This window comes from Otolemur garnettii, unplaced genomic scaffold, assembly GCF_000181295.1.
Source record: "Otolemur garnettii isolate 467f Iridium unplaced genomic scaffold, OtoGar3 scaffold00065, whole genome shotgun sequence".
Classification (NCBI taxonomy): domain Eukaryota; kingdom Metazoa; phylum Chordata; class Mammalia; order Primates; family Galagidae; genus Otolemur; species Otolemur garnettii.
In genome coordinates this window covers 8,151,867-8,178,111 of record NW_003852460.1, presented here as the reverse complement: position 1 = coordinate 8,178,111, position 26,245 = coordinate 8,151,867, and the positions used below count along the sequence as shown (strand labels likewise).

The 26,245-nt window shown below is 39.3% G+C and overlaps 1 protein-coding gene across 1 annotated transcript in view; it reads left to right on the top strand.

Annotated features, from left to right (window-relative positions):
- Positions 1–12,633: 12,633 nt before the first annotated feature.
- The window catches only part of MID1 (midline 1), a 365,744-nt gene continuing 352,132 nt past the window's right edge, over positions 12,634–26,245 (top strand). The window contains exon 1 of the mRNA XM_012807174.1: positions 12,634–13,050. The gene's annotated coding sequence lies outside the window, so the exon portion shown is untranslated. The remainder of the gene's footprint in view (positions 13,051–26,245) is intronic.

Below are 26,245 nucleotides of genomic sequence, written 5' to 3'. Positions count from 1 at the left end.
AACTAAATGTTGCTACTGCATTTGAAGCAGTTGGCCATGGAAGCCGGTGTTCAGGAGCATTCGGTAAATGCCTAAGACAGTTTGTTAGAAGGCACTTGCTCTAACTGAACTCATTTCATCCTCAGAGAAAGTCTAAGAAGTAAAAATTAATACCCCTCCCTTTTTACAGTTGATAGAATCAAAGAACCTCCTTCCTTTTAATGGCCTGCTAAAGGTCATCTGTCTATTTCTGAGTCTAATCTATTCAGTGGTATGGAAGGCTCTGATATGATGTAATGAAAAATAGAGGCCCAGGGATTTTTATTCAAAGAAAATGACCCAAGTGATTCTAATGATGACCTTAGTTAAGATTAAAGTTTAAAATAAAACAATACCCATTACTGATTCCTAACAATATGCCACAATTTCTTTTGGATGATAATGATAGAATACTTGCCACATGCAAGACACTGGGATGAGCATTTGGTTCCCCCCTATAATAATAATGGAGGTAGACATGATTCTCTTCTTTTGATAAATGAAGAAAATAAGAATCATTGAGAGACTTGCCCCAAATCCTAAATGAGTGATAGACAGAATTTAAACATAGGGCATCTGACTCCAGAGCCTATGCTTTTTCTAATTGTGCTCAGTGGCCTCCCCTTAGTGTTTGTGTCTTCATTCAACAAAATATTTTACAAACTTCTAGCGTGCCAAGCACTCTTTTAGGTGCTGAGGATATAACTATAATATGTGAATCATCTTTTGAATACATTGTGCTTCAACATTTTTCAGTTCTAGCTATTTTAATAAATTCTATACTTCTAGGAAGTTTAAAACTTATAGTCACATCATAAAGCGGCAAAAATATACTTTTTATTTCTCTGTACCTAAACTTAACCAAAGCCGTGGTTTCCACTTAGCATAAGAATTCTTTGTTAACTCAATGAGAAAAGTTACCTCTGGTTTAAAATGTGGTCCATTCAGAGTTTAAATCCAGAGAAGAATTTCTCTTCTCCTGACCTCTGCAGTTATCCTAGGAAGGATGATCTGAGCGTGGGGAGGCAGTGGGGCCAGGCTAATTCACTGGTAACACATGAGTAGAGGTGGAGAGGGTGATGCCCTTGAACATCACCAAGCCTGCCCAAGCCCTGCAATTCAGCCTCATCCTTTCCCTGGTCCCACCCTGAAATGTCCCTTTCTTAGCAGCCTTTGGGATAAGAACACTTGTCTAGAGTTACACCATACACACCCCTTAGCAGGTTTGCAGCTCTTGATTTCCAGCCACTCTATCCACACCATTTACAGTGACACAGGGACATCTCCAATTTCTTCCTCATCAAGGAATAGCCAAGAAATACTTGGGATCAGATTATTATGATCTGCTATGGGTTTACTAACTTGATCAGCAAAACAATTGACTTATATATCCTAAGCAGTATGCACCGAAAAAGTATACTGCCAGCTGCTAGACAGAGGGTAATAACTAGAAGGTATGGGGAAGGGAAAACAGGAGATCTCAAGATACTATCTTGCATTTATTACATATTATTATAGTTTATTATCATACCATATTATGCGTATCATTATATGTGATAAATGATCCTAGCACTCAGTGGGCAGAGGCCAGGAAGGCTGTCATCAGACCACAGTGCACGGGACAGCCCCCCCCACACATACACACACAACAAAGAATTATCTGATCAAAAATGTCAGAAGTGCTGAGATTGAGAAACTGAGCTATATGACAGATACATACATACATACACAGAAATAAAGCTAGATGTCTTTTAAGTGCCAAACACTGTGCTAGCAGAGAAGAACCAGGGCATGCCTCGGTGACAGCTTAACTTAAGGTAAAGTCATCACGTGTCTTCACAACTCAGAATCCCAGCCTTGGTTTCAGTGTATGTACAAACCCAATTTTTTATCAAGAAAAACAAAGTTTGGCTTCTCCCAGGATTTACTGCCTTTTTAACTAGCATTATTTTTTAGGAGTAAAACCACCAAAACATGCATTTCTAGGTGATGTTAATTTTCTGGACAGAGTACATAGTTCCTAGCACTGATAACAAATTCAGCAGACTTAATCAAATTCACATTTGGTATACTGTTTCAGTGGAAAAGGAAAACAAATCTAAGAGGGTAGTTCAGAACTTTGGCATTTGTTAAAGAGTTTATGCAATTTGCTGCATTAAAGTCTAAATCTAAGCTCATGGAACTTCACATTTAAAAGGTAGAACTAATTCAAGAGAAAATATGCATCTCCCTGAGGTGTCTTCACAAATCTATCTCCCTACTCTCCCTCCCGGTTACAGCATCTCAACCATTACCCAAATGTCAATTTCTAGATAGAGATTTCTTTCTCTGATCAATATCGACATTAATAAAATATTTGGAGACCTAAGTATGACTATCCCATCCATGAAGTACATGTTTGAGCTGATTTGGAGCACATGCTAATCAAATACCTTTGATTAGTTGTTAATATCTCACATTTAACCTTGTCAAGACTATCCTGATTTATAGTTAATAGTGTGTCAAGCCCCTTTTGCAAAAACACCGTGGAAAAGCAAGTGCACGCTGGTCTTCAGAAATGCTTAGCATGTTTTAATTGCAGATTAACTGTGGGGTTAAATGATCAGAGAATCTTCTGTGAAATACTGGGCTCTTAAAAAGAACTCTCCTGAAGACTTCATATGTGCAACTATGAAAACATAAAATAACCTTATGGATTTTTAAAAGTATTTTTTTATTTGCTTCCAATCATATCTATTCCCAGGTAGACCAAAAAATAGATTGATTTCTAAACAGACGTGCCCATTAGGATGGCATCAGGGCCAATTCTAAAAGTATCCTGCTGATACTGGGATACTAGAGAGTGTGAGTTTCTCAAAGAACAACTCTATGGCACATAACAGCTTTCAGTGTCAAAAGCTTAGTGATCAGTCTCTCTAGGTAACTGAAAATCTTGCTAAACCAAAGCTTTTCATGCACATGTGCGAGCCCTTCAGAATCACATAGAAAAAATCCCTAACATTTGAAGATACAAAAAGACAGAAAAATACTCTAATCTGTTTCCAAACTATGTCAAGTTTCTCGGTGTTTGAGAAAATTCTTTTCTCTGATTCCTACAGTCTAAGAGAATAGCAGAGAGCACACAGCAAGGCCATTGAGCTCTAACAGCTCCCCAGAAGCCGTCTTTCTGTATCTGTTTCTCTGTCTCTGTCCTTGCTTCGGCGCATCTTTCCTGTACCTTGTTCCTCCTTCTCCGGTCACAATGTAAAATAAATGTAATATATTGTCTGATCTTGTGTTTTGAAAAAATAACTTTTTGATTTTGAATCATTTTTGAATAATGAAAAATTCTTCTAAATAATAATTTACAAAGAGAGGAGAGAGAGACCCTATACACCTGCACCTAGCTGCCCCTAACATTATTGTGGTACATTAGTCAAAACAAGAAACCATTAGCAGTACATGACTATGAACTAAACTCCAGACTTTATTTGGATTCCTCCAGTTTTTCCACAAATACCCACCTTCTGTTCCAGGATCCCAACCAACGTACCACATTGCATTTTGTTCTCATGTCTCCTTACGCTCCCATGGGCAGTGACAGTTTCTCTGTCTTTTTTTTTTTTTTTCCTTTTCAAGACTCTGACAGTATGAGGAGGACTGTTCAGGACTTTCTTTTGAAGAAAGTCCCTCAATTTAGGTTTAGCTCCTGTTTTCACATGATTATCCTGGGAGTACGGGTTTGAAGAAAACTACTGTAGAGGTGAAGGGCCCTTCTCATCCCATCGTAACAGGGCTATGTGCTACCAACATCATTTAGCACTGGTGATGTGTTCTTGTTTATTTTTGAATACCACTAAATACACATTGTTCTTAATTTGTAAACAAGAAAATAGAATGTTTTATATGGCTCAATAACACATAAATTTTGAAACTCTTCCAACCTTCAATTAAGTTGTGTCTGTCTACACCAATATATGAATGTTTGACATGTGAAATTTACTCTGTTATTTGTTGTATGAATGAGTATCTCTATATCTGTCTCCATACTCATCTGTATCAAGGATCATGGCCCATAAGTGGGAAAAAGAGAAATCATAGACCCCCTAGATGCTAAGCATTTGAGAGTCCAACTACTGTTATTGATTTTATTTCTAAAGAGTTCATTAAAAATAACTTGGGAAAACTGATAGGATAGGTTTTCATCTTCCTAAAAAGACCATTCTAAGTTTTCATTTGGTTTTGATATTCAACTCTGATGTTTTAAACACTGCTAATGGAGTGAGAATTAAGCATGTAGGAGTTAAGAAACACAGACCTTGGGAAATGGGGAGGTACTTTAGAATTATTATTGGAAAATTGCTCGTTTTCATTACTCTTTGAAGATTTTTCCGCCCACATGGTTATTTGCCAACTCATTAAAAAAGAAACTCTCAGTGACATCATCTTGAAACACCTGCCTAGCCGAATGGAAAGAGACGGCCATTTAGGAGATTTGGCTTTATTTATCTCTGGAGCTTGTTGAGTGTTCATGCTTTACCCAAAGCAGTGAATTTTACACTGCTGACAAACGCAGTTGAAAGATGCAAAGTAAAGTAAATTGTTTAAAAATTCAACTTGCTTTATTTTGTGGTGCATGCATTCCCTCAAAGCTAAGTTTAAAAGGCCAAATTCATTGCTAGCCTTTGCTGGTGACACTGGTGGCTTGGGGGATGTTGTGTGGAGATGTCTGCTTGTCTTGTGCCAACACACACAGAAAACTTATCTGCCACCGGCAGTGGGGTAGTGAAGGGAACAAGGCTGATTGGAGGGAAGAAGAGTTTCTTTCATTTCCTCTTCTTTTCTGCATTGCTCGTATTTTAAACAGTGCTAGCATTTTGAAAGCAATTAAAGGCCGAAAGTCCCTTTTTTGGATTTTGCCTTCCTGAGGGGGAAGAAGAGAAATCTGTAATTCTAGTCTCTTGAGAGCAAACATTCTTCACCAAAAGTGAAGGCGCAAAGTACCTTCCCTCTAAGGCTGACAGTGGGCCCAACATTTACATAATAGCTCCATAAAGGAAATAAGAACAATCTCTGGCCTTTGCTCCTCTTCGGGTTCAAAGGATATTAAGGAAACCACGGACAACAAGATGGGCTTTTTCAGGGAATCAAACACCTAAAAAACAGCTTAAAATAGAAGTTTGACAATAAACCCCTCAGGACAATTTAGATATACTGCAGCAAATTTGGTGTTTGGGTACTCGGACAATGAATTGCAAAGAAAAGGTTTCTCAAGATAAGCATTTGTGTTTCGAATTTCCTCCTCTTGGCTCTCTATGATAACAGCTTTCGTAAATAGCACAGCAGTTGAAACATTTATTATTGGAACAGAAATGCAATTACATGCAGATGTTGTCCCGTGATTCATTGCTTTGTGCTACATACATTTTAAAGCTGGAGAAAGAACAAGCAGGTCACCAAGTAAATGCTGTAGGCTGAGCTCCACTTATTCTCCTGACTCGAGTTATCTAATCTCTTTCGTGAGTGTTGCCACAATCTAGGCCTCTGTGGCCCTTCTTGGCAGCCTGTTTCATTGTGCAATTACTTCAACTACCGTCAAAAATTTCTTTTCATCCAACATAAACTTTCTTTACTTAATCCAAACCTGCTTCTTTCTCCAACATTCCTGATCCAAGGCATATAAAATGACCACCACATTTATTTTATGTTTTTCAAGTTAGGCATTGTTTTTTTACTTTTTATCTAGGTGAATTTTTTTTTTTACTTTTGCTTTTGCTTTGCAATGAATAAACTATGTTAATGTCCGATAGTGGCTGATGCTATGAAGGAAATGAGATGGGCAAAGTGATGTGGAACTGCTGGAGATGGTATGGACAAGTGACATCAGCCATGGTTGTCATGGGTGGTCTCCTACTAGAGAAGACATTTGAGTAAACTCTGAGGATTAAGGCATTGGCAGTGAAGATGGCAGGTGCATTAGTTTTCTGTGGCTGCTATAACAAATTATCACAAACTTAGAGGTCTAAAACAGCCCAAATTTATTATCTTACTGTTTTTGAGGTCAGAAGTACAACACAAGTCTCACTTGGCTAAAATCAAGGTGTTAGCAGGGCTGTGTTCCTTCTGGAGGCTCTAGAGGAAATTCTGATCTCTTGCCTTTCCCAGCTTCCAGAGGATGCCCATGTTCTTTGAGTCATGGCCCCTGTTTCTTCAAAACCAGCAATGGCTGCTCAGGTCTTTCTCATATTGCGTTACTCTGCCATTGATTCTTCTGCCTCCCTCTTCCACATTATAACGACCTTATGGACCCACCTAGGTAATCCAGGATAATCTTCTTATCTTGAAGTCAGTTAATTAGCAATCTTAATTCCATCTGCAACCTCAATTCCCCACTGTCCTGTAACATAACATATTCACAAGGTCCAGGGTTTAGGATGTGGATATATTTGGGAGGTCACTGTTCTACCTATCACACCAAGAACAGCATGTCAGTCAGTGGGAAGACCATGGCCAAAGGTCCTGAGGTCTGAACAAGATGAGTATATCAGAGAAAGAGAACAAAGGTAGATGTGACTGGTCACAGTACTCTGACATTAGCTTGAAAGGACTGGGGGAGGTCATGTTATGGAGAACTCTGTGGACAATGGTAAAAAGACTAGATTACATCCTAATTGTAGGAGAGTATCACTCAAGGTTTTAAGCAAAGCAGTGACATGATCTGATAGATATTTTTTAAAGGTGACTTTGGCAGCTCCGTGAATAGAGAGGCAGAGGCAAAAGTAAGGAAAACAATTAAGAAGTTATTGTAATAATCTAGTTCAGAGAGTCTCATCCAGGGGCAATTGGTAACATCCCAAGACAGTTTTGGTTGTTATGACTTTGGTGGGGGTGCAACTCACACCTAGTGAGTAGAGACCAGGGAGGCTGCTAAACATTCCACAGTGCACAGGCCTGGAGCCCTACAGTAGAGAATGATCTAGCCCAATAATGCTGAGGTTGAGAAACTGGTCTGGGCAAGATCTGATGCTGTGTTGGACTGGACTAGGGGTAGGGATGATGGTAAAAAGTGGTCAGAATCAAGATGCAGGAGCATTTGGAGAAACACTCACCCATAACTAGACTTCACCTTCCTGAGCTTTATCTAAGGAGGCTGAGGCTGTGTGGGGTTGACTGCAAACCAAACTGGATTCAGATTTGAGAGTGAGGGGCTATGGGGACATGTGAGGGAATGGAGGAGAGATGGTGTAGAGAGTGCTGGATTTTCCTTGAGGCAACCCCAAAATGCATACCACAGGACTTCCTTCCGAGTATGGGCTATGATATTATGCTGGTTTAGTATTCCATTCATCCTCACCTTTCTAACACATACCTTCAGCCATTGTATTCATTATCTGTGCTTAGTCTCAGCTCCTACCCACTTGGTATTTATCATGATCTAGAACTGGAAACCTAAGGGACCTGGATCCTGTTTTCCTCCCATCATCACTGGCGGGGTGACACTGGACAGTCGGCTTAACTTTTTCTCCTTTCCTTTTTACTTACGCCTAATGAGGACAATATTTGCTTTGTTGACCTTGGCTAGTGATGCAATGAAGGACTTGGACAGAAGCTTAGAAGTGCTATATGCAAATATTCTGCTTCACAGATTTTTTTCATCCCTTTTATTTCGCTATTGTAATCATCCTTTTCTAGGTTTTATTATATTTATTCATCATTAGTCTTTTTCACTGAAAGACAATATAAGGGATATTTGGCAAATTGAGAGAATAAATAACATTTTGGATTTTATTTCCATGGTATTTTCAAGAGTTACCTATTCTAATTATTTTGAAATGTTTAATAAGGAGATGGGTATAGTAACATTTTTAGTTAATTAAATTTATCTAACTACTTCATTCACTAGCACCAGTGTGGAAAGCATGATTAAAGGAACTTGAGCAATAGGAAAACGGACAAAATAGAGTCCCTCCTGCCTTCTAGGCGCTTGCAATCAATGTGAGCGCCTTACCATTCTAAGATGCTTCCTATAACGGAGAGAGCAAGGGTCGCACAGTATAGCCCATGCAGCTGCCCACGTGGGTAAATAAGGTTTTCTCAGAACACAGCCATGCCCGTTCTTTTGTGTATTTTTATGCCTACTTTGGACCACAACAGCTGAGTTGAATAGTTGCAATAGAGACCTGATGGCTGGCAAAGTTGAAAATAGTTACTCTCTGGTCCTTTGTGGAGAGAATTTGCTGACCCCTGACCTAGGGCACTTAGTTTTTTGGAAATTTTTGCTTTTGTTTCTGAATGTGCTCTGATTTCTTATTTCTTAAACTGCAGGTCCGTAATGAAGCAGTACTCTGAGAAGCGCCTGTTTTCCAGTGCCTACATGGTTTAGACCATCATATATTTGAACATATCCCAAGAGCCTTTACAAGTAAAAGTGCTAAGCCGCCAGCGTATATTCAATTTACAGGCTTGTGAGCTCAATATAGTTTTCTTTTCTACCATGCACTTTCTACATCTTTAATTCCAACTCTCTACCATTGCTGAACAAAAGCTCTTTTCTTTACGTCATTTTCCCCCTACTCTTCAAGGTCATTTAGAATTATAACACAATCCTCTGAGGTGTTAGCTATCCAATTTGGCACCATCTGCAAATTAAATCAACTTGTCTTTTATTTCATCACCCGACTCACTGATAGAAAGGGTCAATTAGACTCAGTACCCCTTATGGCATAATGACTGGCATTTTAAGTTTGAAAATGACTGATTAGATCCAATTTCCCTAAGAGCAGGGGCTTAAAGGTGGACTTAAAGATTATCAGGGGTTCTGGCAGAACCTTAACAAAACAGTGACAATTAGAAATGATGTCCTGGACAGTAGGCCTCAGGCTATACTTTGCAGACCTCTGCTCTCTCTCAGCATGATAAGATATGTCCCACAACAGTGAGATACTCAGATAGATTGCAACAGTCTTTCATAGCGCTTTCCACACAGGTGCTAGTCAATAAATTCATGAAATAAATAGAATTCCATTAGGCAAAATATTACTTTCCGCCAGCAGGCTGATTTGCCATTTATATCTGTGACATCACCATTTGTCATGTACCCTGGTTCTCCTTTCTGTCTTTGAAGTTGAGCACAGCCAGAGGACTTGCTTTGGCCAATGAGAGGCCAAACTGAGTGTCAGTTTAAAGGTAACTTATGGGGTGATGTTTTAAAAATCGAATGCATGATTCACCAAGTCCCTGTGTCCTATCTCAGCAACTGTGGAAATACATGTGCAAAAGAGCCATCAGTGCCCTGGGTTCCTACCTGGCTGTGAATAAACAAGCCCTCCCTGTTGGCCTGCATAAACATGCAACATGAGTGAGAAATTCATCTTTGTTGTTTGAAGCTACTAAGATTTGGGGCTTGCTTATTACCAGAATATAACCTTATCTCTACTGCCTGATACAGCTCTTGAGTATCATAACATTTTTCAAGAAGGCTTTATTAAATCTAGGGACCGTTCTTTTTCTCTCTGTATCCTTCTCTACATGTATCCTGTTTCTTGCACAGAAGTGAATTAATAATAAATTAGTCATCTGATAACCCGTTATAATATTTAGAAAATCTCCTCATGGTTTTCCATCACTCCTTCATGTACAGAATTAATGATAAAAATAACTCCTTTGAACATCTGGCATCCTGAGCGTCTTCAAGATGCTTTTCACTTAAGCACACTGGTCCTCCTCAATTGTTAAATGAACGGACATTGTCATGATATGAGCAATGCATTGAGTTTTACTTTTCCCTGGGATTTACCTTGTAAATAATAAATGATATAAGGTAAATTATTCAGCCCAGTCTAATCGTGGTAAAGCTGGCTTCCAGTTAGTAAGAGTACCTTGCACTGACTACAGTGAGAGTTGTCACTTGGACAACATTTATCTATTAATGTTGATATGGAACTTTAGTTAGATGTTCTTGTGAGAAATTTAGGGAAATATTAGGGTTTCATGCCTCATAACATAGAGTCACAGTTCTTTTCTATAAGACTGTAAGCCCCATGGAGGGGAGAATATGCCTGATCTGTGTGAGGTTATATTCCTAGGATAGAGCAGAATACCTGGATCACAAGAAGTATTAATACATATGTGTGGAACAATTGAAAAAAATCTGCTTAGGTACTTTCAGTTATCAGTGGAGGTGTAAGGCTCAGAAAAATTAAGTAACTGAGGTCACATATCCAAGAGATGGACCTGGAGCTGAAGGCCCAAGGTCATACATCCAAGAGATGGAACGAGAACTGAAACATCTCCTGCCTCTGAGACATTTGCTGTTCCATGGCTAGTGCGGTAGACTCAGGGTGCAGTGGAAATGGCGAGTGTTCTGGAGTGTCTGATAGAGCTTTGAACTGTAATGCAGCCACTCATTAGTTATATAGCATTGGGAATTTCTAAAATCCATCCCCTGACGTTTTCATTAAACCACAATGATATTTTCTCCCCTTCAAATAGGTCTTGTATTTTATTTAGTCTCCCCTAAGTGCTATTTTTGGGCACAGTGTAATTATTCAGCTGTAAGTACTCTCTCATCAGGGTCCTCTCTGGTTGGGCTGAATTCACGCTGCTTCAGTGACCCAGCCTTTCCCAAACCATTCCTTGAGGCATCCAAAATGTATTTAGCAGAGGGTAGTATTCCCTCTTTGAAATATACTACTCTGAGATCTGAATTTCATTTTGACTTTCCAATTCAATAATTATGGCCTATGATATTTTGTGTTTAAAACCTAAATGATTGTTTGCTTAGAATTGTAAGAACAAATTTGGAGGCCAGCTTAAGGCATTTAGAGGTTTAGCATGCCCTGGAAAAAAATGCATTCTTTGTCTAGCAAAAACATGTTAATAAAGTCTAAAGTTCCTACATAAACAGAACTTGCTTCAGTGGGAATTATGAGGACATAAAGGTTGCAGGATCATAAATGGACTGTATTAGTGAAAGCCATTTCACCTAGCATGGCACAGAGTTTTACTTAAGATTAATAAAACCCCAATAATGAAAGATTAATGAAAATACTGATATTCCTTCCAATGTGGGAATCAAGATGAGTCTTGACTTGACACAATAGAGATGTGAGCACTGTGAACAGAAAAACGTGTGCAATATTTGCCAAGTTATATTTTCATAATATTTTATAACCCAAATTTATATTCAATAAAAATATACTCTCTATCTCATTTCATGATCTTTCTGGAGACATTTAAAGGCAGTCATGTTAGCAGTAAGTTATGACTTTATAAAAAGTATTTTAATAAGTTTGTAGATTGCATTTAAACTCTCTGGACATATGATTATTAAAAATTATATTTGAACATGGAATATTGCCATTTCAATGTTCCTCTGTCTTTTAAAGCGAACTCTATTTTTGGAGACACTATTGGGGATAAATTCTGGAAGATCTAGGATTTTGAATCTGCCACAAACTGATCATGAGACTTTGGACCAATCACTTTGTCTCCGTGAGCCAATTTTATTATTGTGAAAAGGAAATGATACATACTTCACAGTGTTCCTGTGGAGATAAGAAGAGAATTTGTATGCAAAAGTCTTTGCCTAGTGTAAAATTCTATTCAAAGATTAGTTACTCTTCCTGACAGTGTGATTTTTGTGCTTAGCTACACTTGGCAGAAGTGCTCTGGGATTGGTTTGTGTTGGTGCTGGCTTAGGTGGTGTGTAAAGATTCACTTTCTCAACTTTCTCAAGCAGAGACCTAAAACAGCACTGAGCTATTTTTAATAAAGTTGTCACTACTTAAGGAGCAGTCAACCAATGAATGAAATAAGAACCAATGATTTGTTTTAAGATAGGTCTGTTTTTTATTGGTATATGTTTATGGGGTGCAAGTGTAATTTTGTGGTCCTATTTGGCAAGCAATCTTCGTCTCCAATATATAGTCTTTTTTCTACTTCACAGTAAGCCTGCAGTAGAATTGATTAGAATTAAAAAGGATTAATACTTTAATAGGTGGTAGATAAATATAGGGTGAAAGAGCTAACTATTAGACAATTGATATAAGTTACATATTTACATTTAAAAGCTATGCTTTGCACCTATAGTTGGGCCTTCCATAGAATTCTTTTACAGACGTACTTTCTTATCTTCCTAAATCCAGGAAGTTGTTTAAATTTTTTTTACACATAATTATGCAAATTCACAAGTCTTAGATTTCTTTCCTGAAACCATCAAATAAAATGTCAACATGTGGGCCTAGGAGGGTTATTACTGGAATAGAAATCATTATCTGTCATTTCACCTATCAAAAATACAGTAGCAATTACTACATCATAAAGGGAATAAATACAAAATGATCCTATTGCGTTATCTACTAAAGGCCTGGGAAAGTTGAATACCTGTCAGTTATTATGCTCAGGGAAGGCATTTGAGCCTTATTTGATAGAGGTTTACTCACTTCTTTGAAAATAATCTCAAGACCAGTTACCCTGGTTTTAAAAACATGAAAGGCAAATTTTAATATGCTATACTTTGGGGTTTTTTTCCTACAATGCCTTCAGATAATATAAGGTTGGTCACAGCCCACGATATAAAATACGAGCTGTTGACTCACAGTTACACTAGAAGGGCCAATTTTACAGACTGCCGGGATAAAGATGATTTTAATTAAATCGCACAAATCCCTTTGTACTGCAACCAAGCCCGACGCTTGCTGACTCTGAGCCATTCTGGCGTGTGGAGAGTTAACCAGGTTACCAGGATTCCTAGTTAACTTCTTTCACCAGGAATGCAATTCATGTTTACCTATATAAGGAAACCTGTTCGGCTGACCTGAGTTTGGCGGATTTTTGCGCTGACTGAGAGGCGTGTAAGCACACACCCTGGAGAGGGGGAGTGATTCCGAGCTGGACAGAGCAAGCTTCCTGAATGCCCCAGCCATTCAGCTGATCCGAGGCAGAGAGCCGGCACTTGCCCCAGAACAGCCTGCTTGGAGGACCTACAGGTTTGCCTCTTCCAGATCACAGTTGAGGAACAAAACCCCCGTCCTGGGAAAAATGGGGAAGCCGGTGAGTCTTACCGCTCTCTCTCTGCTTGCTTCTGCTAAGTGGCACGCCTCTCTGCTCTCACCCAGGAAGCCAAGTGAGAGGCGTAGCTCAGCCTCTAACCCCACAGCTCCTTCCTGAACAAATACAAGGTTTTGTGAATCCCCCCCAGACAACTTTTTCTGCCTGTTTTGCACACCAAAAAACGCACAGAGGCAATGGTTTTAGCACCTTAAGACGTTCCAGAGAGTGTTTTTCCTAGGCAAGAGTTTCTATACCATCGCCAGGAGCAAACTTTCTCATCTTTGTTACACTCTCAAACAGTGGGCATGAGCCTGGGGATACTTTGGGAGGAAGGCTGAGCCCCCAAGGAAGTGATAGTAAAATCTAAGAGGGGTTCTGAAAACTACAGGCGGTGTGATAGTCTCACAAAGTGGAATTTGTCACTAGCAAAGTAATCTGAAGGTATCATTTTTCATTCACGCAGCAGCAAAATCCTTGTATCCTGCACATGTAATAAAGGACACCTTCTGACACACTGAGGAAAGAAAGAAGCCGAGCTGGCCTCTTTGTTCTAGACAATGTAAAGAAGCTCGCTCTTGCATTTTGACAAGGAGCATATGACTATTTATATCTGATGAGAAGGATGAATAAAGGATTTATGTCAAAGGCATTGGGGTCAATCGAGTTAAAACTTGGCTATATTCTAGACGTATACAAAAATCTCAATCTGAATATAATTAAACATGGAAATGTGAAAGTGTTTAACAGACTCGCAGGGAAATTTTTATTATACACATACTTGGGAACAGCCAATTATAAGAGGCAACAAGGGGGCTTAAATTATTTCAACTGCGTTCTGGGGCATAGGTAAAACATTTTAAAAGAAAGTCAGTTTTTTATAGCTGCCAAAAGTGCTTTGAAATCAGATATGATTTTTATTTTTTTTCGCAGTGAGGTGCTTTTCTGCATTGAGTTAGGTTGGATAATTGTGTTGAATGATTTGACTGCTCGTCTTTCAAAGGAATATTGTCATTTTCTGTCATGCACAAAGGCTTGTCCTAAGACTTAGGGGAGCAGAATTTTGCTACTGACTGCAACAAGTGGCACAAGGGCCCGATTGCAGATTTTTGATATTATGAAATGAATTCTTAAATTAATTTACAGAAAAGTAATCAGTGTAAACAGATTTGAGAAAAAGACCACTTTTTAAAAAAAATGCAAGTCATAGTTGACTTCTTAGTGAGACTATGGATTTAATACAAGGATTGGCAACTGCTTAGTCATAAGGACAAAAGCTAACGACCAATTTAATCTAGGATCTTTGCATCTAAAAAGTGTAATTTTCGCAGGAACACAGTTTAAATGAAACCTGCTTACCTCTGTGAGATGGAAACGTAGAAAAGCAGTGTGTGTAATGCAGTAGACAATTTAGTAAATACAATTCTTAACAGCACAAACAGCAGAAGCGAGGAGACAATGCCAATGTTGTAAAGCTTGTTATCTCCTCAGTGCTGCTTAGAAAAATAGGAGGCTTGACATTATGTTGCTGTCAATGGGAGTCAGTAACCCAGGAGACACAAAACACTATTTTAAAATATACTGTTAATAACAGATGGTTTAATACCAGGTTGTCTCACCCTGCCGATGAGATGGCCCCAAGCCAAATCAACCAGCACGTCTGCCGTTTTTCCTGTGAGTTGATATGTACATAGTTATTATACACTAATTACATTAACAGCCAAGGGAATATATAACCAGAAAGACAGATGAGTCTCCTGGGGCAGGAAGGGTTGCGGGGCATACACAGGGTTTTGGATCTTATGTTTAGAATTCTCCTTGCCAGTGGCATATGAATTACTGGAGATGACTTGGGGTCTTGGCTGTAGAATGTACTTATCCCTGGCTCCTCGGCAGCTCATTTTGGGGTAATAATATTGTTTATAGTATTTAACACTTTAGTGTTAACAGAGTTCTAGGAGGATTCCCTCTTGATGATTAAAGTTTAGTGTCCAAATTCATTCTCCAATTGAAAGCAGGAGGCTGTGTTGTTGCATTCATTAACCCTCCTTGAGTCACCGGTACTGTGTGCTCGTGGGAAGGGTTTAACCATCTGACAACCTCCTTAGACCTGCAAGATGTTAGTAGGTGCCCTAGTTAAAGAGGTTGAAAAACACTGTGGGGAAAAAACTACACAAAAAACGTCTTCTTGGAGCCTTAATATATTCATTTGTTGATAAGTGTTATGACTGCCTGAGAGAGGCATTGCATGCACCGCATGAAATATGGGGTGCTGCAGATTTATTTGATGGCTCATTTCTAGTCTGATCATCTCGAGGAACATTCCTAACACAAAGCTGCATGGGGACAAAGCTACCACAGAGCACTGGTAGGTAAGGAGTGGGTTGCAGACGTGCCCAGATGTTGATCTCTCGTGTTACCCAGGCCATGAGACTGTGCCTGGACTCAGTGGTTCCCACAAAGGTTATCTCTGGGCCACGCAGCTTTCTCAGTTTACCCCCGTACATCACATAGATAGGATCACCGTCTGTATCTGTCATGATGTGTAAAGGTTAGAAAACTGCCTTTGGCGATCCAAGTCCAGAATATTGATCGTGCAAGTCAAAATGCCACAAACTGTGTTAACCTGGGCCTTGGAGCCCAAGGGGAAAAAAATAGCCTAATTTTTATCATCTTGTGATAAAAATTGCAATCGCGAGAATGTGAATGCCCTCTGCATATGGCATTGATTTTGTCTTCTTTATTGCATAGGGAACTTAAAGAGGTGTTCTTTTGTGTGTGTGTGTGTGTGTGTGTGTGTTGTTGTACTTGTAGAGCTTTACTGAAAAGCTGGTAGTAAAGTGTTTATTCTTGGGATCCTTTCTAATGTTTAGTTATTGCCGCTTACACTTCCCTTTCTCAAACTGCGATCGGGGTTGTTTGTCTGGGATTTTCTGAATATCAGTGTGGCTTAGTGTAGGGGCAATGGCCATACAAGAACCTGGCTTTAAAGGTTATTTATTAAATGCAAATCTTTTCCTTGGACACTTTCCTTAACAATTTTGTGCACAGCATTCCTATCCCTGGTGAACTTACCTAGCTTCCTCTGCCTACCATTTGACATCAATTACCTTCTAAAAACATTTTGCATTATTAATTGCTGTTACATTCGTTCAGCAAATGCTTATTGAGTGTTTTTTGAAGTCCTATCCTAAATACTCTAGAGGAAGAGTGGGAATATAAGTTACAAATGAATTTAAACCAAGTCTTCATGCAACCAGTAGCACTCACTACTGCAGAGAGAAATCTCATTACCTGAGTGGTATGCAGCATGTGAAGCGTGATTTGCTGCAAACCTACTTGATCACCCACTTTTTTGCTGATCGTCCTCTAAGTCAGAGCTTCCCAGTTGGTGGGCAGTGGACAGGTAACTGACACATCAACATAGTCACGGTTTCATTGACCAGATGATTTGCATCCCAGAGAATGCCAGGTAGATGTCAATAAACTTAGCGTGCTTACAGAGGAAAGACACTGCCCAAATCTCCCTGCCAAGCATCTAGAAATAACTGAGAGGCGGACGATGCTGCTTTATATTTTGTTAATGGAATGTTCGAGACCACTCACTGTTGGGTTGCCAGGGATTCCTGGGGCACCACACAGAGAAGAGCTATTTCCAGAACACTAGGTAACTTGAGAGCTTTTCTAATGGCTTGTAACCCCTGGAAATTATTACAGTAGAAGGGTAGAAGGCTCAGTAACAATTCTTATGGAGCAGACAAGAGCAACTGCTATTACTTCTAAGATCACACATCATACAAGGCTTAGAATTGAGGACTGTGAATTAATAACTGGTTTTCACCAGTAGGATTTTTCAAGTGCATAAGGCATTGGTAAAATCAATTTAAAATATATTTATATTTGAGGAAAGGTTAGCTGGTGAGGTGATAGTCAAGATGAGGACTTCTAGTTAAATGTAAAATACATTTCTGGTTTTTAATTAATTGTGCACAATCATATATAAGGGGATCATCAATGAACGAACCTTTCAAAGACATCGAGTTACTATAAATAATAATGCCAGTGGGTTAGTTAATGTTATTTTTTATTTAAAAAGAAAATAAAATGGATTGCAGTGCTTTGGGGAATACAGCATTTTCAGATATGCGTGGGACTTACTAGCCGAAGCTGCATGAAGAATGGTTCTGACCATATGTGAGCGAGTACCTCACACTCTCCTGTGAGTTGCTCTTCACTTGTCTAAACTTGAGACAGAAATGAAATTAAGCAGAACCTCCTCAATTTGACAGTTGGAGTTTCAACACGTGACAGAATTGGAATTTTGGTCAAAGAGCTTAAGCCAGGAAAGGCTGCGTTATTTATAGGTATTGTTCTGCAACAGAGGCCTTGATTATTTAAAGCAAAATTATTTCCCCCCTTGATTATCTAACTGCAGTTATTTATATCTATACTGACATACTCATCACGTATTGCCTTAGGGCACAAAACAGTGCTTATATGTAAACTACCCGAGAACAGATAACAAATTTACTGGAACCGATATCCTTGGCTTAAAGGTAGGAAACAAAAGAATGGTAGTGTTTCCCAAGTTTGCCCCAAAGCAGAGGATGGTGGGTTTGGCCAAATCACTTTAAACTTCTTGGGAATTCAATATCCTCATCTATTAATGGGAACTGAAATAGATGAACAGATCTATTGGACAGTTAGATCAATCATTGGACAGTTGTGAGTATTGAAAATGGTCACATCTGTGAAGGTACCTGGCACAATACCGGGCATAAGGTTTATCAGTAAATATCAGAAATGGATGGCGATGGATCAGGTGTCTTTATGTTAGCAATTCAGGGGTTGAAAAAGTAGAAGTCGATGTATACTGGTGGCTCTTATGTAATTTTACCCACTAGATTTGAAATTTGTGTTTCAGTGAAGCATGATATACTTTCTGATATCTTGTACTAGGTCCTCTTTGTTTATTTATTTACAGTACCTGTTGTCCCCTACAGGTCTTTGTTTGAGGCCCTTGTTCTAAAGATTTCTTCTTCCTTCTGTAGCAATCGATGTTATCTCAATGTAGGTTTCTTACTCTTAGGTGTTTCCCCAAAAGTACCATGTTTCACAAACAAAGCCAAAAAATGCTCACTTCGTGCTTATTAATTTGAAAGCTTGAAATCTTTCCAACAGCAATGATGGGAGGGCCTGGGTTAGTAACTTCATTTTTAAAAGCCACTTTTTTTAAAATAAAGAGAATGACTCCCTGGCTTCGGTTCATAGTAATGGTTTTCTGGGAGTCTTGAAGATGAACCTCTCTCAAGGTATTATACCCCCAGGGTTACCCTTGAACCCCACTCTCTTTCTCCAACTCCCCATCTGACACACCCACCGCAGTGGAATATGACATTTAATCTAATGTGGCTCTCAAGACGTGGAGAAAATGTGTCCCATGGGCTGACATGCCCTGGCAAGAGTTCTTTTGTTGCTAAGGCAAGTGGGATGTTTGTGTGATGAGGAAGCAGGTCAGCTTTATCAAAATGTAGATCAAGCCGCTTTCTACTTCTGACTTGTTTTCACTGAGTCTCAGGTACAATCCATTGGTGAGATACAACACTAAGAAAGAAAAAACATTCCCCCAATTAATCTATAGCATAATGTTTCCTTAGCATTTAAATACTTCATGCTACATTTATTGAAAAAGCTCTTTTAGGTTTATTTAGTCTGATTACTTAAAAATCATATTATATATTTCTCCTGTGCATGCATAAAATGGGAAGTATAAGTGAGATAAATGTCTTTCTTCTTTCTTCTTCTTTTTTTTTTTTTTTTTGAGACAGTCTCACTCACTTTGTCACTCTGGGTAAAGTGCCGTGGCATCTTAGCTCACAGCAACCTCAAACTCTTAGGCTCAAGCGATTCTCTTGCCTTAGCTTCCCAAGTAACTGGGACTACAGGCACCCACCACAACACCCAGCTATTTTTAGAGGCAGGGTCTCACTCTGGCTCAGGCTAGTCTCGAACTCGTGAGTTCAGGCAGTCCACCCGCCTTGGCCTCCCACAGTGCTAGGATTACAGGTGTGAGCCATCGCACCTGGCCCTGAGATAAACCTAATTCTCAACTTTTCAATATAAGAGTCATCATGTCGATACCTTTTTTTGGCACCATGCCAAAATGCAGCATTTCTTTAAAAAGAGTTTTCCTACTTTCTCTGAGTTTATACCAGAATTAAAACTATATTCTTTTCTTAAATGGTCCTACAAGGAAATGCAGTTGTCCATTCATACTCCCAAGGAATTTCTACCAAGTTACTACATCTCTTAGTGAGCTAATTCTTTAATGCTTTAGTCATATATCTACAAATGCATTAAGATCTAGCAAACTTGGTGGGTTCCACAGGTCTCCTGGGTATCTGTCCAGACAACTTTCTGCAGTATCACCTGAGCCCTGAGATGATCTCTCTCCCTGATCTGAGGGAAATCCTTCTTCCTTCCTTGTTTTTTGGGTGGCTTTGCTAAGTCTGCAACTTCTCTGAATGCATAAGGCTTGTTTTAAATAGTGCCTATAACTCAGCTGACATGACAACAGTAAGAAGCACTGTGATCAAGAGGGTCTGCCCAGGTGAGTGGCTCATGCCTATAATCCCAGCAGATTACATGGAAGTAGGAGGATTGCTTGAGGCCAGAAATTCAAGACCAGCCTGGGTAATATAGTGAGACCTTCTTTTTACCAAAAATTGGAAAATTAGCCAGGTATGGTGGCACGTGCCTGAGCCCTCTCCACTCAGGACGTGGAGACAGGAGGCGAGGCTGCACTCCGGCATGGGTGATAGAGTGAGTGACATCTGTGTTGTCATGTTTACTGCTTTGATGTGGATTTCTTTCCAGTTAAGACTAAATAAAGTAAGAGAGCAAGGTCCTGGGAGGATGGGAAAATAAACGAGATAAGAATGAGCGTAGAGAAATGGAGAGATGGCAGGAAGGAGAGAAAAACACAAAGGAGTAGCTCAACATTGATTCAGTAGGGTTTATCAAGTGCTTGCTCTACTGAGGGGCAGCACGCACATGCTAAGGCTGAAGTGGAACCTGTATTCACGTAGATAACAGTCAGATGTAGGAAACAGACATTGATGAAATATCACACAAACAAGGGTAAAGGTGAGCCTGGAATAAAATCTATAAACCGGTGCTGTATGTTGCCATGAGATTGTACTCGGAGCATGTACAATCCAGAGGAAAGTCAGAGGAAGCTTTCCTGAGAAACGGCTGTTTGAGTTGAAAGATAGAAGGAAAAATGTAAGCCAATGTGTTTGCAAGGGTAAGAAATGGACAGATTCTTTGAGGGAATTTCAAAAAGTCCACACAGGTGGCAACTTGGAAAATAGATCAGATCAGAGGGCCTTCAGAGTGAATGTGGGTGGACTAGACAGAAGCCTAGGAAAGAAAACAAAGATAGTATATACGTGTGGTGAAGAGATGAGGAGAAGTGGATGGATTTCAGTTCTATTTGAGAGGTGAAATTGACAGAAGCAGACAACTAAGGTGGCATGGGAGATGGTGAGGGATCAGGAGGTGTCAAGGCAGACTCCCAGGAATTTGGTTCGCATAACTAAAGGGTTAGTGGTGTGGAGGGAACAATGGAAGTTGACCTGGTTTAGAGAAAAGAAGAATTATTTGTAGCCTGATACAGTAAAAAAGGCAAGAGCTTTTAAGGCTAACAGTCCTATCTTATTCATTTACTAGCTATGTGACATTAAGTTTCTTTGAGTCTCACTTCCCCATCTTTAAAAACTAGCTTACAAACATCCACCTCAAGAGCTGCTGGGACAATCAAATGAGGTTTACATAAATGAAAATCACCTCGTATATGGTCACATGCCCCACACGTGAGATACTATTATAACTCTATGAATTCACCAGCAACAAAGCCTGGAGGGAGAATAGCTATTTTCAATAACTTCCTGGGGTGGAGATGGGGGTGGGGTGGCGCGTGAGGGTCTTGACAGCTGAGATCTCAACACTCTGTAAGTTTACCTAAGTGAAGTTTTCTCCTTGTTGATAATGTACAGGGCAGCTATTAACTTCAGTTGTCTGGTGAATTCCTTCTACTTCATTCCCATCTTTTTAACCGCCCCCCAACCTGGATTAAGGGATCCCATATAGGAACAAGCTACACTGCTTTTCTCAGCTGAGATCCCTTATCACTTGTAAGAGGACTATAGGATTTAGGAAAGTGTAACCCGAGAGTTTGCACTAACAGATGAGCACACTCCATTAACTTCACACTCCCAGTAGGGTTTGGGTGAAGGTTTTACCATTCTGTTTTTTTAGCATCAATTTAGCAAGAGCATTTTATATGACATGTGTAATTCCACTGCCCTTGAATGACCTCAGCAAATTCCTTTCTGGCTTCCAAATATTCCCTCATTAAAGGGAGTCATTAGGCAGTGAAAACTGCAGCCATAGGGTTAGGAAAATCTTGGAATGGGCAGATATGGGGGAGAAAGGGGTTAAACCCTGTGGAATCCAGGTATTACCTTCCCTGTCTGCAGGTGCCCTGGCATTGTAAGATCCAAGTCACTACAAAAATTCTCACTCCATCGGCTTGTTGCATTTTTTTTCCTTTGTTCTTTGTGATCATTATTTAAGTTTCTTTATTTTAGAGCTGAACCGTGTGCCTACAGTTTAAGTGTATGTATGTAAATCCACACTTACCGTTCACTAAATTATTAAGATTAGATTTCCCATCAAGACCCTATTCAATTATTTTTTCACACAATAAACAATCACGTTTATATAGAAAAATGTGTAGGAGCATGGGAGTCACCCCACTGTGTTGCCATTTCACTGTGTCATGTTTGGGTGGACGATTGTGAAGCATCTGTTTGAACTTGGAGATCACTAGATTGTGCTTGGTTCTTGATCTGGGTATGTGAGATTTTACTGTATACACCCAAATTAGGATTTAGGTGTGGGAAAGGAGTAGGGAAGGAAGTGGAGTGGAAGCTGTAATTTGCAATGGAAGTCCTAGGAGTGTAAGACCCTCCTCTTCCTACTACTTTTCTCTCCCTTCCTAATTTTTCCCTGTTTGGGTGTGAAAGCATTTCAAGACATAAGGCCAGTTTAAAAAGTCAATTTTAAATCTGAATTCTATCTCCCACAAGGACTGCTGTTTTCACTTCAAAAAAACTCACTTGGCTGTGGCTTTGCTGAGTTCAAAGCAGGAGCATTCCATAGAAACTTCTAATTAGCATGTGGAATAGGAGTTGCTCTAAGCCTAGTTGTTTTAGGAGTCACAATACAATAGAAGGAAGCCAGAGCTGGACAGTGTCAAGCCAGACAATGAGTTCACTTTGTCCATGAATGGAGTTACCTGCCAATAAATCAATTGCCAGTAAATGAAAGATTACGACAGAACCTGGAGGAATGATCCAGAGTGAAGGTCGCAGCAAAGAGAAAACCTATCAAACATTACAATCAATGAGAAATGGTGAAAACTTCTGTTTCCAGACCCCCAAATAAAGCTCTTGCAGAGATAAAAATGTGAGCTTTGCATACCATCAAGCCTTCTACTCTGTTTATCCTGCTCAGAAAGACTGAGGATTGGGGAAGAGGAAGGCCTCTGCTAGCAGACTGTAGGTCATAAGTTAGTTAATAAAATCTGTCCCCTGTTATCTTTGAGATAGCCTATTTTATATATGCTTGTCCATTTGATTTATTTATTTATTTGCTTACTCCAGGCTGTATTTTGATAGCATAAGTCAATATATCAGTTTTAGATATAGAAACATTTATTTAAAAATGACCTGCCTTCTGAGAGGAAAATAATGGAGTGGAGGGGGTATGCCAATAGTTTATTGCAATAGTTTATTGCTGTTGATCAGAAATTTCGAAGTTAACTTTAGACTTCAATACACAATACTAATGATTCCAAGGACATTATTGATAGTGTATTGTTATATTTTAAAATATACTTATTCTATCAAAACTTAATCTGTCATGATGCTTCCAAGATTATTTCAAGGTTTGTGTAGTTGTAATAGATTATTTCCGCATATTGGTGTTAGCACATTCAGTTCTTGTTTTATCTACTAGAGTCACTATCAATGATAAAGCAAACTGTATCTATGTACATTTTTCTATATATTACATATGTAAATATATTTGCTCATTTGAAAGTTTCTGTATTTCAAGAAGGGCACACATTAACTATTGTCTACTGACTTTGTTTCAAAATCAAAAGAAAGATATAAGAAAAGAAAATGTCACAATTTTTTAAGCAATGTAATAACTTAGAAGATAAGTGGAAGATCAAAGAAGTCAGGGGAAAAAAAGAGAAATGGAAAGAAAAGAGAAGCAGGAAGTGTTAGAGGAAGGGAGGTCCCAAAGCAACAAAAAACTGTTCCTCTCTCCACCCAAGCCCACTCCCCATATATAAACAAAAACCCAGAAAAAAAATAAAACAGGTGCAGGATGAAGGGATCAAGAAAAGAAAAGGCAGGCCACAATTTGCTAGAAAATACTGGAGACAGAAAGAGAAGGGGGGAAGGAAAGGGGAGAGAGGGGAAGAGAGAAAACAAAAGAAAGGGGGGGGAAATATTCCGGGGGAAATGCTTACAAAGTTAAAGAAATGAGCAAAAAGGGAAAAGAAATAAGAAATTAAAAGGCAACATTAACAAATTAAGAAATAAGAAGTGGTACAAAAATGGGCATTGTGCTTGAGCAGGTGGATTGCTAAAAAATCGTTCTTGAGGTATCTTTATGAAAGGAAAAGTAGACAGCACAAAAGTGAAAGTGGGCAATTAGAAGAAAGCAAGAATAAGGCAAAAGGGGTGCCATTAGCACACGTGCCAAAGCAGCCAGCCAAGGAGTGGGTCCCCAAGAATGGCTTAGTAATAATGGGGTCCTTCCCAGTGAAACTGACCCAAAAAGATGACTGGACTGGTCTAATTTTTGTAATTGATCATATTCGACAATAGTACTGCAGACACAGTTTTCTTTTTAAATGTTCTTAACTCAAAAAGGCTGGAGTATTAGGAGTCCAGGGCTTCTAAGCTGCGAGGTGCTCTGGAGAAGGTTGGCTCTTCCTGACTTAATAAATGGTTGGTGACCTAAAGACCTAAGTTTATGATTCAGCAATCCAAGGAATTGTTTTTATGGCAAGTTTGCACATTACAGCCAATCATACATTTCAAGGCCCATTTCAGAAAATAAGTTTGACCCAGCATGCTAACTGTGAATTATTCTTAGCTGCAGTGAGGAATGATGCTCAGTGTGCTTGAGGAAAGCTTACCAGTTGTTGACTCAGAATTATACAGCTGTATTTAAAACTCCAGTGGGCAATTCTGAAGATGGCAAACTTGACTTTGATGCAGTGCCGTCACACCTCCATTAGTGCCCTGCTTAGAATGCAAACATCTGCTTGCTTTTATTGCCCATGTGTTACTTAAGATGGTCTGTTTCTTTATGACATAAATCATTGGAATCTACTAACTATTTTTAAAGACTCTTTTAGTGTTTCCCTGAAACGATCACTCTTTACAATTGTTTAATACATACTAGGTCTTTTAGGTACACAGAAATTACAAAGATCGTATTTTCATTTCTCCTGACCTTTTCCAAAGATGACATTACAACTGGAGTTCCCTGGTGGAGAACTTGTTGCCTTTCTGGGCCGTGTGAATCACAGGTTCACATCAGCACATTAGGTCAAAAGAAGCTTCACATTTCCAGTGAGTGAATATGAGACTGCTGGTTTTTGCCCTCTGACCTTAGCGGTATGCATTTGCTACTTCAGTTTGCCCTGCAAGGGTTTACTGTTTCATTTTCTGCTGATTTATCTCACCCTGGCAAGGTACAGGGCAATCTGTTTGTCCTCTAGGCTATATACATATCCAGCGCAGATAAGCTTCAGGACAGCAAGGATTATCACTGTAATTCCAATGGACTGGCCATATTCCAGAACATCTTGGTGGGCAATATTATCTTACTTACGTGGTAAGTAAGAACTTAAAGTCCGTGGGACTGCTCAAGAACATGACTGCCATGAAACAAGGGCTCTACCTATGGGAGAAACAAAACCCATCAATTATGATGCCAGATTCGAGAAAGGATTGGCATAAGATATAATGAATAATGCAATGGCTCTTTTTAGTCCACTGATTAAAGAGGCATGGGGACACACCTATATGTACTGGGTCCTGTAACTTACTGAGAGTTGCACAACAGGCCATGTGGAAGAGTACTCTGATTCCATAAAATGTGCATCTCACTCAGGTCCTAGGATTGCATGTTGGCAGGAAGTTTTGAGGGAATTCCCAAGGGAAGAATATTGGAAGATGAGAATTTGAAGATTGTGAAAGTTCCTGAAATTTGCCAGAAGATTAAGACAAGGACTAATTGGAAGACTCTGAGAGACCAGAAAGAACAAATGTGGAAATGTTGGAGAATAATGATTTCATTCCACTTAACATCTTGTTTCTCATTCTCTCTGGATTCTGAATGTTAAATTGATGAAAATAGGAGGAAGGAAAAGAGTGTGTACGAGAGGGAAACAATTGCATGGTGGTAATAAAGGGAAACAATTGCAGGGTGGAAATAAAAGAACATCCACTGCCTCGTGACTGCGGGAGAAAAAGAAGGCAAAGGAGAAATTCCAAGTCATGACTGCAATCAATTTAACAATCACAATGTAGCGTCACAAATAGAGTGATGTAACTAAGAGAGATAAGTTACAATTCAAATTATTTTCATTTAATTAGTTGAGAAGATTAAATGGTCTTTAGACTTTTTTGTTATTTCTAAAGTATTGCTCTCTTTCTCTCTCTCACACAAAGATATACACATATTCACACATGATGCCAATTATCCCCCAGAAATAACATAAAATAAAACCAATATATATGTGTTGCTTCCCATCTCAGCTAAGGGAAGATGTAGAAAAGAACTCATTTTGCTTTCACAGCCCTCAACTTGCCACACCCACCATCACTAGCTATGAAGTGCCCCTAGGTATGTGCAGAGCAGCACAGAGGTTAGGAGGACAAACTTTTGAACCAACACAGACTCAACTTAGAATCTCTGCCATGTCACTTGCTAGCTATACTTCTTGCTCTTAACATTTAACTTCCTGACCTTGGTTTCTTTTAAAACCTGCCCCCTCCCCCCCAAAAAAAACCTGCCTCCCAGGCTTAGCGCCTGTAGCTCAAGC